Below are 12,729 nucleotides of genomic sequence, written 5' to 3'. Positions count from 1 at the left end.
CTTGCCAAATGCCACAGTGATTATTATTATAATTGTCAGTCTGGAAGATATCATTCTCCAGGGTCCTTTGTCCAATTCTAGTTCTCATTGCTAAATTCTCTTTAAAAAAATGTTGCACTAGCAGTATCTGGACAAGAGGTTGGAAATACGTGAAAATACAATTGATAGGATCACAGTCATCAAGGTTGATATAAGAAGCAAAGTCCTAAACAAACCAATTTATGGTCTCCAACCCTTCCCGGACCTCAGTGCGTCTCCTGTTTCACCTCTCCTGTTTCACCTCTCGTCTTTCTCCCACGTTGCTCCAAACACAAACAAGGTCTACAGCACAATAACATTCAGCCAGTGACAACCTCAAGGATACTATAAAACCCGCAGCGAACCATGATGAATAGAGACATATGTGAAGTCATAAAAACAGGATCAGGGCAACACAGGTTAAAAGAGGAACTGGTTTTTCTCTCCACCTACAGCTCGGGGTCAGCTGCATCATCAGAGTTTCTTTATTATCTCCGTAACAGACAGCAGAATGGGAGGGCTTCCTTTCTCCGCCACTTCATCTGCTGGCTGCTAAGTTTATTGTGTAAGTGGGCTCAGGGCTGAAATGAAGCCTCTGGAGCACTGTTGGCTACTAGTTCAGGGAGGGGCCTGTGTGTTGGCTGATGGCCTAGGGAGGCGAGCTTTAATTGGATTTGGAAGGGTGCTGGGCCTTCTCACGAGTTCTCAGAAAATCAGATGACGCTTTCATCTCTTGAGAGCGGAAGTGAGGGAAGTAAGGTCATCGCGACCTCCTCGGTCACTGCCTCCTCTGGGGATCTTATAAAAAATGAGAAAGTTTGCCTTGCCCCCAAGTCTGTTCAAGTTGACAGAGCGAGGGAAGCGGGGGGACCGCTAGATGATTCTGGAACTCCACCTATCCTCTGGTTGAGGGCCTCTCGGTGTCTTGTCTTAGACTGTCGAGTTGTCTCCAACCCTTAGCGATGCCATGGACACATCTCTCCCAGAATGCCCCACTTCCATCTGCAATTGTTCTCATAGTGTATCCATAGAGTTTTCTTGATAAAAATATGGAAGTGACTTACCACTGCCTTCTTCCGCACAGTAAACTAGTGTTACTAATGAGGAAATCGGTGTGTTGGGGTGGAGCCGAATAAAAATAATAAGAATATTTGTTAAGCCCTAACTATAAGCCATGCACTATATTAGGTACTGGCATAGCTACAAGATAATCAGCCCAGACATGGTTCCTTTCCTACATGGGACTCTGTATAAATAGGGGCAGCAAGGCCTAGTGGGAAAAGCATGGTTCTGGGTTCTTATTCTGGCTCCACCACTTCTCTGCTGTGTGACCTTAGACAAGTTACTTTACTTATTTATTTTACTTGTACATATCTATTCTATTTTATTTTGTTAATATGCTTGGTTTTGTTCTCTGTCTCCGCCTTCTAGACTGTGAGACCACTGTTGGGTAGGGACTGTCTCTATATGTTGCCAACTTGTACTTCCCAAGCACTTAGTACAGTGCTCTGCACACAGTAAGCGCTCAATAAATACGATTGATTGATTGATTAACTTTTCTGCACCTCAGTTTCCTCAGCTATAAAGTGAGGTCTCAATACCTGTTCTCCCTACTTAGACTGTGAGTCTCATGTGGGACTGGGACTGTGTCCAGTATGATTAACTTATATCAACCCTAGTGCTTGAAACAGTGTTTGACACATTGTAATCTTTTAATAAATTCCATAAGAGAAAAAAGAATTGCAGGTACTGAATCCCCATTTTTCCTCATTTGGGAAAAATGAGGCAAGGAGAAGGACCTGGACTGTGTCCAACCTGATTATCTTATATCTACCCTAGCATTTCATACAGTGCCTGTTACGTAGTGGGGAGAAAATACCATAAAAAAGTGACTTGACCAAGGACACACAGCAGGCAAGTAGCAGAGGCAGGATTAGAACCCAGGTTCATTGACTACCATGCCCAGTTCTTTCCAGAAATCCACGGTGCTTTTCCAGCCTTGAGGGGAAAAGGGAAAGGCAGTGAAGGTGACCAGAGTAGGCAGAAGAAAGACATGGGGAAATCAGACTTTCCTGGCCTTTGGTGGACAGAGATTACAACTGACCCAAAGAAAAGGCCAGAGAGGCGTTTCATGCCTTTACAGATCTGTTTAGCCCACACGGTTTTAGAAAGGCTCAAAGATGTAGCTGATGAAGAAGGTACTTTTCATGGTATTTGTTAAGCAGTTAGTATGTGTCAGGCACTGTTCTAAGTGCTGGGGTAGATACAAGCTAATCATGTTGAACATAGTCCATGTCCCACATGGGGCTCAAGGTCATAATCCCCATTTTGCAGATGAGGTAACTGAGGCATATAGAAGTTGAATGACCTGTCCAAGGTCACACAGCAGACAGTATTTAGATTGCAAACTCATTGGCATGGAATGTTTCAGCTAATTCTGTTGTATTGTACTCTCTCAGGTGCTTAGTACAGTGCTCGGCACTCAATAAATACCATTGATGGATGGATTGATTGACAAGTGGCAGAGTCAGGATTAGAACCCAGGTCCTCCTCACTCCCCACCCCGTGCTTTATCCACTAGGCCTCTTGCTTCTCCCAGCTTCTCTTTTTTGTACAAAGAAAGAATAAGTGAGATTTTAAGAAAGAAACAATGAGTCGAGACACGGGGAATGACAAACCTGAGAGTGTGAAATGCTTGTGAAACAGTCACAGTATTGAGATGAGGAAAAGCCCAGTGAATATGCCATAGCTAATTTTCAGAGCAGGGACAGGAGGAGTTAATGAAACAAGCCGAATAGAAGAAAATCAGCATTTGCTACGTGTATTGATTATCTTTCAGTGGGAAGTTGGCAGAGAAAAATGGAAGGCTGTGACTGAAGAAAGTGACAGGATAATAATAATGACTGTATTTAGTAAGCGTTTGCAATGTGCCAACATTGGACAACTCTAAAATAATTATGTTGGTCATGATTCCTGTCCCACCCAGTGCTTAGAGTCTGAGAGGTAGCATGGCGTAGTGGATAGAGCACAAGCTTGGGAGTCAGAAGGTCATGGGTTCTAATTCTAGCTCCACCACTTGTCTGCTGTATGGCCTTATGCAAGTCACTTAACTTCTCTGTGCCTCAGTTACCACATCTGCAAAAAGAGGATCAAAACTGTGAGCCCCATGTGGGACAGGGATTGTGTCCAACCCGATTTGATTGTATCCACCTCAGCAGTTAATACAGTGCCTGGCACATAGTAAGTGCTTAAGAAATACCATTATTGTTGTTATTATTATTATTATTGAACATTGGTGGGGAGTAGGTATTTTATCCCCATTTTACAGGTGGGGAAACTGAAGCATAGACTTATCCGAAGGTCGCATACCAGACAAAGGTTGAAGCTGGGATATACCTAGGTTTCTTGACTCACATACTTGTGCTTTATCCACTAGGCAATGCTGCCTCCAAATATTTAAAGAAAAACTAAATCATTGAGTCGGAGAGCAGAAATGGTTCTACACAGGTCGAGTCAGCCCCTGCCTCCAGGCTGGTGAAGGAAACCATATGTCTCCCCTTATAGACTGTAGGTTCCTTAATCAATAATATTTATTGAATGCTTACTGTGTGCAGAGCACTTGGGACAGGAAAATTCCTGTGTGGAAGAATCACATTTACCAACGCTGTTGCATCGTACTTTCCCAAGCACTTAGTACACACAGTATTATTATTATCAAATGCTGTCGAGTCATTTCTGATTCATATTGACTCTATGGATATGTTTTCTCCGGATTGTCCTATCTTCTTCTGCCATAATCTGTAACTTTGCTAATAGTTCTTCTGTTATTGCTGTTATGGTTTCTATCCATCCAGCTGCTGCTCTGCCTCTTCCATGTTTTCCTGGACTTTTCCTAGCATTAGCGTTCTCTCTAGAGAATTTGGCCTTCCAAAGACCACATTGGCTTAATTTGCTCCAAAACCCAATTGTTTGTTTTTCGTGTAGTCCATGGTATTTGCACAAGCCTTCTCCAACACCACATTTCAAAAGAACTGATGCTCTTTCTAACCTGTCTTTTTACCGTCCAGCTTTTGGATCCATTATATTGTCACGGGAAACACCATAGAATTGGCAATTTGTATTTTTGAGGCATTTGTTATATCAGCGTGTTTCATGATTTTTTTCCAGGCTCTTCATAGCAAATCTTCCTAATGTTAATTTTCGGCATATTTCTTAACTACTAGTTCCTTTATTATTGATTATCGATCAAAGGAGAGAAAAATTGTCAACTATTTCAATCTTCTCTCCATCTGCTGTATGTTAAAACTTCCAGTTGTCATGATCTTTGTTTTCTTGATATTCAAATGCAGGCCCATCTTTTTGCTCTGCTCCTTAACTTTCATAATAAGCCTTTCAGATCTACTTTCTGCTAGTAGGGTAGTATCATCAGCATAGCAAACATGGTTTATATTCCTCCGTTCAATCTTTACTCCCCCTTCATCTTTATCCAATCTGGCTTCTCTCATTATGTATTCAGCATAAAGGATGAACAGATAAGGCAATGATACATCCTTGTCTTATACCCTTACTAATGGGCAGCCAATCAGTTTCTCCATATTCTATACTTATTGTAGCCTCCTGTCCCACATACAGGTTCCGTATTAATGCAATTAAATGGTCCGGCATGCCCATTTTCCTTAATGTGTTCCAGAGCTTCTCATGATCCACTCAAAAGCCTTACTATAATCAGTAAGGCACATGCTGATTCCTCCTGACATTCTCTTGTCCTTTCAATTATCCAACAGACATCAGCAACAACATCTCACATCCCTCATCCTTTCCAGAATCCTTCTTGAACGTCAAGCAATTTACATTCCTTGTAGGTCTCCATTTGACACTGTGTAAGTGCTCAATAAATACCATTGATTAGTATCAATTGATTGAGAAACAGCAAAACCTAGTGGATAGAGCACTGGCTTGGGAGTCAGAAGGACTTGGGTCCTAATTCTGGCTCCATCACTTGTCTACTCTGTGACATTGGGCAAGGCACTTCTCTGTCCCTCAGTTACCTCCTCTGGAAAATGGGGATTAAGATTGTGAGCCCCATGTGGGACAGGGACTGTGTCCAACCCGATTACCTTGTATCTACTCCAGTGCTTAGTACAGTGCCTGGCACATAGTAAGCTCTTAACAAATACCACAATTATTATTATTAGTAGTAGCAGTAGTAGAGGTAGTGTGTCTTATTCAGAGAAGGCTCTGCCAACCTCTTAAATCACCTGTTCCAGGGTTTAACCCTCTGACAGTCAAGAGGTTCTACCATGGAGAAGCAGTGTAGCCTAGTGGAAAGAGCCAGTGTTTGGAAGTCAGGTGACCTGGGTTCTAATGCCAGCTTCACCACTAATCTGCTCTGTGATCTTGGACAAGTCATTTAACTTCTCTGTCTCAATTTTCCTCATCTGTACAATGGGAATTCAATACCTCTTCTCCCTCTTAGGCAGTGAGCCCCATGTGGGACACAGACAAAATCTGATCTGATTATCTTGTACCTAGCCCAGTGTTTGGCATAGAGTAAGTGCTAAACAAATACCACATTTACTATATGTCCAAACAAACATTCTGTTGTATAATTTAATCCCTCTGCCCTCAACTCAGTTCTCTGAGGACGTAGAGAATAACCATTCAGCATTCTCATAAAATAATTCCTTCTGTCTTGAAGTTAGCCTTTCTCTGGAAATAAGGGAATTTGCCCCAAATTTAGGGGGACTGGTTTCATGTGATGTGAAGATGAGTTTGTGAGAGAAGAATTATAGTATGCAGAGGTAAGGAAAATGTTTTCCCTCTAAGCAGTGGGTATGTAGAACTCCAAGTCTCTACCTGAGAAGAGCAGAGGAGGCAGTTCAGGAAATATTTCTGCTTCAGGACTTCAGTCAGTTTTGAGGGAGCATGGAGGCCTCTCACTGAGCAGTATGTGTCTGCCAGCCACAAATTCCCCGGAGTTATTCTGAAAAATAAAATGCCTGCTGGAGACATCTCAAGTTGAGAGGCAAAGATGGCCTCCACATGGCCCCTTCCCCAAGATCAGAATCTGCCCTTCTGCCTTCATCGTCTGGAATCACCTCATTTCCATAGCTCATTCAGAAAGCCGATGAAATGTGAATGAGCTTTCTTGATAGATTGAATGCCCCAGGCAATTCTGCTTTGCTACAGGGTGTTCAGCTTCTCACCAGTCATCTCTGAGAGCTTCAGCACAGACCCAGAATCCACCTGACCTTTCATTCTTTCGAGAGAACTTCTTCTGCATCTTGGTTTTAACATGGGAAGCAAAAACAGGGTCCCTACCCTCTGCTGGAAAACAGATTTGGGATGAACTGAAATCACAGAGAGAAACATTTTCAGTGGCTCATAAGCCTTTAGCTTCCTGTCAAGAGCCTTTGTGGTCAGGGCACATGTCTACCAACTCTAATTCTGCCTCTGTCATGGGTCTGCTGTGTGACCTTGGGCAAGTCAACTCATTTTTCTGTGTCTAAATTCTCTCTTCTGTAAAATGGGGATTAAGACTGTGAGCCCTATGTGAGATGAATTGTGTCCAGCCTGATTTGCTTGTATCTACCCCAGTGCTTAGTAAAGTGCCTGGTACATAGTAAGCCCTTAACAAATACCATTTCTGCTATAATGTACTCTCCCAAGTGTTTAGTTCAGTGCTCTGAGCAGAGTAATCACTCAATAAATTCCATGGATTGATTCTTCTCAGCTAGAGACCACCTTTTCTCCATATCTGAGTATGCTGACACCCTTCCTGGAGCAGGGCTGATGTGGGAAAAATTCTGATCTTGGAGCCTCAGAACCAAACTGAATCGACAATACGGACAGAAGAGAAGTGAGAAGGGGCTTGGTTGGGGGACAAATTTAGAAATTATCCGCAAGCCGAAGCACCCTGGTGAAGGAGCCAATTTGGGGTACCCTTAAGGTGATGGCGGGGGACGGGGGTCTATTAATGGAATCCAGGGGTGTATTAGACTAGTACCATTTAGGGCAATGGCTTCCCAGAGAGGGGGGGAAAACCCTCGTAATTACAAACTAAAAACTAGGACAACCGGAGCTCCAGTTTCTGGGCAAAGAAGCCACCCTGTGGCTTTCTTCTTCTTTACCAGAACTTCTCTGGGGGCCACTGATTTCCAACAGGGACTGACTCTCATCTTCTAGGTGCTCAGCTCTGGGCTCAAGGGCCTTCTGCCTGATTTAAAGCCCCTCGGATCCGAAGAACTCCAGTGACTATAAAGAGTTAATCATCTTAATTTGAAAAAAAAAAACAAGAGAAGGTCACAGTGCCACATAAACTAGGGAGAGTGACATCAGATATTGACTGTAAGTGTGAAGAATTAATGACTGTGTGGTGACAGAAAAGCAGGGACTGGGCTGTGGATGCCCCCAGCTGCTCCCACCTGGTGCTGAGCTTGACAGAAAACATTTCAACCTGTTGTCCTTGGAAGTCACCTAAATTCATTCATTCAATCATTTATTGAGCACTTACCCTTGTGCAGAGCACTGTACTAAGTGCTTGGGAAGTACAAGTAGGCAACATATAGAGACGGTCCCTACCCAACAACGGGCTCACAGTCTAGAAGGGGGAGACAGACAACAAAACAAAACATGTAGACAGGTGTCAAAATCGTCAGAACAAATAGAATTATAGCTATATGCAAATCATTAACAAAATAAATAGAATAGTAAATATGTACAAGTAAAATAAATAGAACAATAAATCTGTACAAATATATACAAGTGCTGTGGGGAGGGGAAGGAGGTAGGGCGGGCGGGATGGGGAGGATGAGAGAAAAAAGGGGGCTCAGTGTGGGAAGGCCTCCTGGAGGAGGTGAGCTCTCAGTAGGGCTTTGAAGGGAGGAAGAGAGCTCGCTTGGCAGATGTGTGGAGGGAGGGCATTCCAGGCCAGGGGAAGGATGTGGGCCGGGAGTTAACGGTGGGACAGGTGAGAACGAAGTACAGTGAGGAGGCTAGGAGCAGAGGGTGTGGTCTGGGCTGGAGAAGGATAGAAGGGAGATGAGGTAGGTGGGGCTGAGGTGATGGAGATCCTTGAAACTGAGAGTGAGGAGTTTTTGCTTGATTCATAAGTTGACAGGCAGCCACTGGAGATTTTTGAGGAGGGGAGTAACTTGCCCAGAGCGTTTCTGTACAAAGATAATCTGGGCAGCAGAGTGAAGTATAGACTGAAGTGGGGAGTTCTCTGAAAGAATGTGGTTTAGACACTTACAAGAAAGAAGAGATTTATCCTCTAAGAAGAATGATCAACATATAGTGCCTTCAGAGTCAAGGGCTTTTCCTCACAATGCATCAGCAGGACTGTATCCAAGAGATTTACCTTTCCCAAAATGTCTAATAATGAATAATTGTGATATTTGTTCAGTGCCTACAATGGGTCAAGCACTGAACTAAGATACAAGATAATGAGGTCCAATAAAGGGCTCATAGTCTAGGAGGGTGAACAGATACTGAATCCTCATTTTGCAGATGACGGACCTGAGGCACAGAAAAGTGAAGGGACTTGTCCATGGTCACACAGCAGACAAGTGGCAGAGTTGGGCCCTACCTCCTTCCCCTCCCCACAGCACCTGTATATATGTTTGTACAGATTTATTACTCTATTTATTTTACTTGTACATATTTACTATTCTATTTTATTTTGTTAATATGTTTTGTTGCTGGTCTCCCCCTTCTAGACTGTGAGCCCTCTGTTGGGTAGGGACTGTCTCTATATGTTGCCAACTTGTACTTCTCAAGCACTTAGTACAGTGCTCTGCACACAGTAAGTGCTCAATCCATACGATTGAATGAATGAATGAATGAATTTAGCTTTAATTATATTTGTTCTGATGACTTGACACCTGTCCACGTGTTTTGTTTTGTTGCCTGTCTCCCCCTTCTAGACTGCGAGCCTGTTGTTGGGTAGGGACAGTCTCTATATGTTGCCAACTTGTACTTCCCAAGTGCTTAGCACAATGCTTTGCACACAGTAAGCGCTCAATAAATATGATTGATTGAATGATTAGAACCCAGGTCCTCTTATTCCCAGGCCTGTGCTCTTTCCACTAGGCCAAGCTGCTTCTCATGACTGCAGACAGGTGATTTCCCTTTCCCAGACGCTCTTCCTCACATCTCATCAGCAAAGGTTTTTTTCTCCCAGAATGCCCTTCCTCAGTAGTCATCAGCCTATCTGTAACCAGGCTGTTTCCCTTTCCCAAAATGCCCTTCCTCACATCTCATCAGCAAGACTATAACCAGGTTGTTTCTCTTTCCTAGAATGTCCTTCCCTCCCTCTTCACCAAGCCACCTCTCTCCCCTCCATCAAAATGCTACAAATAGTATTGCTTTCCTTTCCACCTTGTCATCTTTCCCTTTAGGTAAAGCTGAGGTAGGAGGATGGACAGGGAAAAGGAGGGAGAAGGGGGGAAAAAGTGGGTTGGGGGAGGACAGATTTAGGATGGGCACAGGGTAGCTCCATTGTGGCTTCACTCAGCATCATGAGAGTGGTCATGAGAGTGGCTGTGATTCAGCAGAAGAACTGGTACTAAGCCTTTACCTTCATCCTACCCCACAGCTTTGCTGTGGATGCTAAAACTGTGTCAGGTAAATTGTGGGCATGCCTGTCTCTCTCCTCTATGCTACTCAAGGGCCAAGGGCAGTGTGGCTTCGTGGCAAAGGAGCACAGGCTTGGGAATCAGAGGATGTGTATTCTAATCCCAGCTCTGCCACTTGTCCACTTTGTGACCTTGGGAAAGTCACTTAATTTCTCTCTGCCTCAGTTACCTCATCTGCAAAATGGGGATTAAGACTGTGAGCCCCATGTAGGACAGGGACTGTGTCCAACTGATTACCTGGTATCTACTCCAGTGTTTCGAACAGTGCTTGGCATATAAGTGCTTAACAAATACCATAATTATTATTTTTAGGTCAGCTGGAGGCCACCTTTTTAAAGCTATTTGTTAAGCACTTACTATGTGCCAGGTACTGTACTAAGCATTGTGGTAGTTACAAGATAATCGGGTTGGACACAGTCCCTGCCCCATGCTAGGGCTCACCATCTTAATTTTACATTTTACAGATTAGATAACTGAGGCCCAGAGAAGTGACTTGTCCAAGGTCACACAGCAGACAGAGGGCGGAGTCGGGATTAGAACTCAGGTCCTCTGACTCCCAGGTTTGTGCTCTGTCAACCAGACCATGCTGCTTCCCTGTCTGGCACACTACACTGGCAGGCACAATCATCTCTGCTTGACACCCGCCATTATTCTTCAGTGGCCAGTTCTCCATCTCCCTATCCCTCCACCCCCACCCCAACTCCTGCAGTGAGTCCGAGCCTCAGCACTCTGGGTGTTTTACTGGCCTCCGTGCAGATATTTCCATTAGAAACAAATCAGCCCCAACAAATCTACAAGACAACGAAAAATGAGCACATTTTCCTTCCTGTTTAATACCTGAATTATTGCTTTCCCTGCTCTTCAAATAAAAAGGACATTTTATTTGCTCTGGTGTGGAAACAAAGCATGAAATGGATTTGTTTTTATTTTTGTCATTTTGATGCTATGATTGGCAAAGGGAAAGGGGTGGGGGGTAATGGTGTAGCACAGTTTGGGATTGGCACCTTTCTGAAGTTCTGCTTTTGCCCAGAAAGGCTCGAAAAGCCAGACGCCCATCAGTCAACTGGGTAAGGCTGTCTCCCTGGGTATGGGAGGGATTCCAGGAACTTAGCTAATTGACGGATAAGGAGACAGAGACCGGAAAAGCAGGAAGGGGAGCCAGGCTGGCCGCCTGCTCTTTCGACCTATAAGAATGGAAACTCTGTCACATAAATTCTAGAATCTTAGATCTGGAAAGGACCTCAAGAGGTCACTGGGAACTGCCAACTATCTCCAGCAAGATCAATCGATGGTATCCATTGAGCGTTTACTGTGTGCAGAGTACTCTACTAAGTTCTTGAGAAAATACCACAGAGTTGATAGACGCAATCTCTGTCTGCAAGGAGCTTACAATGGTTAGTGGAAAGAGCACGGGCTTGGGAGCCAGAGGTTGTGGGTTCTAATCCCAGCTCTGCTACATGTCAGCTGTGTGACTTTGGGCAAGCCACTTAACTTCTTGGTGCCTCAGTTGCCTCATCTGTAAAATGAGGATTAAGACTGTGAGCCCCACGTGGGACAATCTGATTACCTTATATCTACCCCAGAGCTTAGAACAGTGCTTGGCACACAGTATGCACTTAGCTACCATCATTATTACTATCACAGACCTTTTCGGCAGCTTTATCAACTGCAATAGTCATGGATAACCTGCTCCATACAGAACATTGAATTAGCAACTGTGAGGTGCATTGCAAAGGAAAAACAAGATGTGAGCTCTGACATCAAGAAGCTGTCACCCTAATAAGGGAGAAAGGAGAGCACACAACCATGAACATGAAGGAGGAAACTCAAGTTGAAGGGTGATAATGCAGAGTAGGGATTCACAACAGAAATTTTCAGAAATATGAGCCAAGGCTGGGGTAGCTGGAGTTGGTGGCAAGTGTGGGGGAGTGAGGGAGGGAAAGGATTAAGCTATGGAATGCTTACGTGGAAAGGGGATTTAAATTTTTATTATCAATAATAATTTGTGGGTCCAACTAAGGCCTTTTCTCCTCTTTGATCCTGGTATCCAAAACTTTAGAACTGACCACTTCCCTTATCTAGATTAGATCATGTCCAATTTTCTTCACGACTGTCATCACCATCATGACATAATCACTGTCAGCATTATGACCATAATCTTCATTATCATAACTACCACCATCACCATCCTAGCCATCATCATCTTCTTCCCCATCATTACCATCATCATGACCATAATCTTCATCACCACCATGATCAGCCTCCAAAATCCACTGGCCCACTCCATGTGTGTTGACCAGTTCTCAGCAGATCAAATTTCCAGACACGGAAGAAGACCCCTTCTTTGCTCTCAAGGAACATTTTTGGCCACAATTCTTCCAGGGGTGAGTTCCAACACACGCATTTCAAGTTGAAAAGGCAAAGCAGCGTGTCTGAAAAATGTGCCCATCTCTGTATCTGCTCAAAGGAATAGATTAGTGGTGATATAGCCATGTAGACATAAAGTCAGTCTTGGTGTTTGAGAAAAATACAGACCCAGTGATACCTTGGAAGCCAGAGTGCTGAGGAGAAGATGAATAATGTGTATCAGTCCACCCAAGACTGAGAAGGTCTTGGGTGGACCTTCTCTGAGCCTGGGATGATGTGCTCTGAGACCAGTCCCTGGGGCAATCTTTTTTGTTGTTGTTGTTAATGGCATTTGGTAAGCACTTTCTGTCTTATGCTGTCGAGTTGTCTCCTACCCATAGCGACTCCAAGGACACATCTCTCCCAGACTGCCCCACTTTTTATCTACAATCATTCTGGTAGTGTATCCGTATAGTTCTCTTGGTAAAAATACAGAAGTGGTTTACTGTAGCCTCCTTCCATGCAGTAAACTTGAATCTCCACCTTTGACTCTCTCCCACGCCTCTGCTGCCCGGCACCGACAAGTTTTGACTTGTAGCAGATTGCCTTCCACTCACTAGCCACTTTCCAAGCTAAGAATGGAATGGGTAGACCTCTGCTTGACTCTCCCTCCTGTAGCCGAGATTGGTAAAGTACTGGAAACTCTGAGAGGGGCGGTAAGCGCTTACTT

This window comes from Tachyglossus aculeatus, chromosome 19, assembly GCF_015852505.1.
Source record: "Tachyglossus aculeatus isolate mTacAcu1 chromosome 19, mTacAcu1.pri, whole genome shotgun sequence".
Taxonomy (NCBI): Eukaryota; Metazoa; Chordata; class Mammalia; order Monotremata; family Tachyglossidae; genus Tachyglossus; species Tachyglossus aculeatus.
This window is presented reverse-complemented; position numbering follows the sequence as displayed.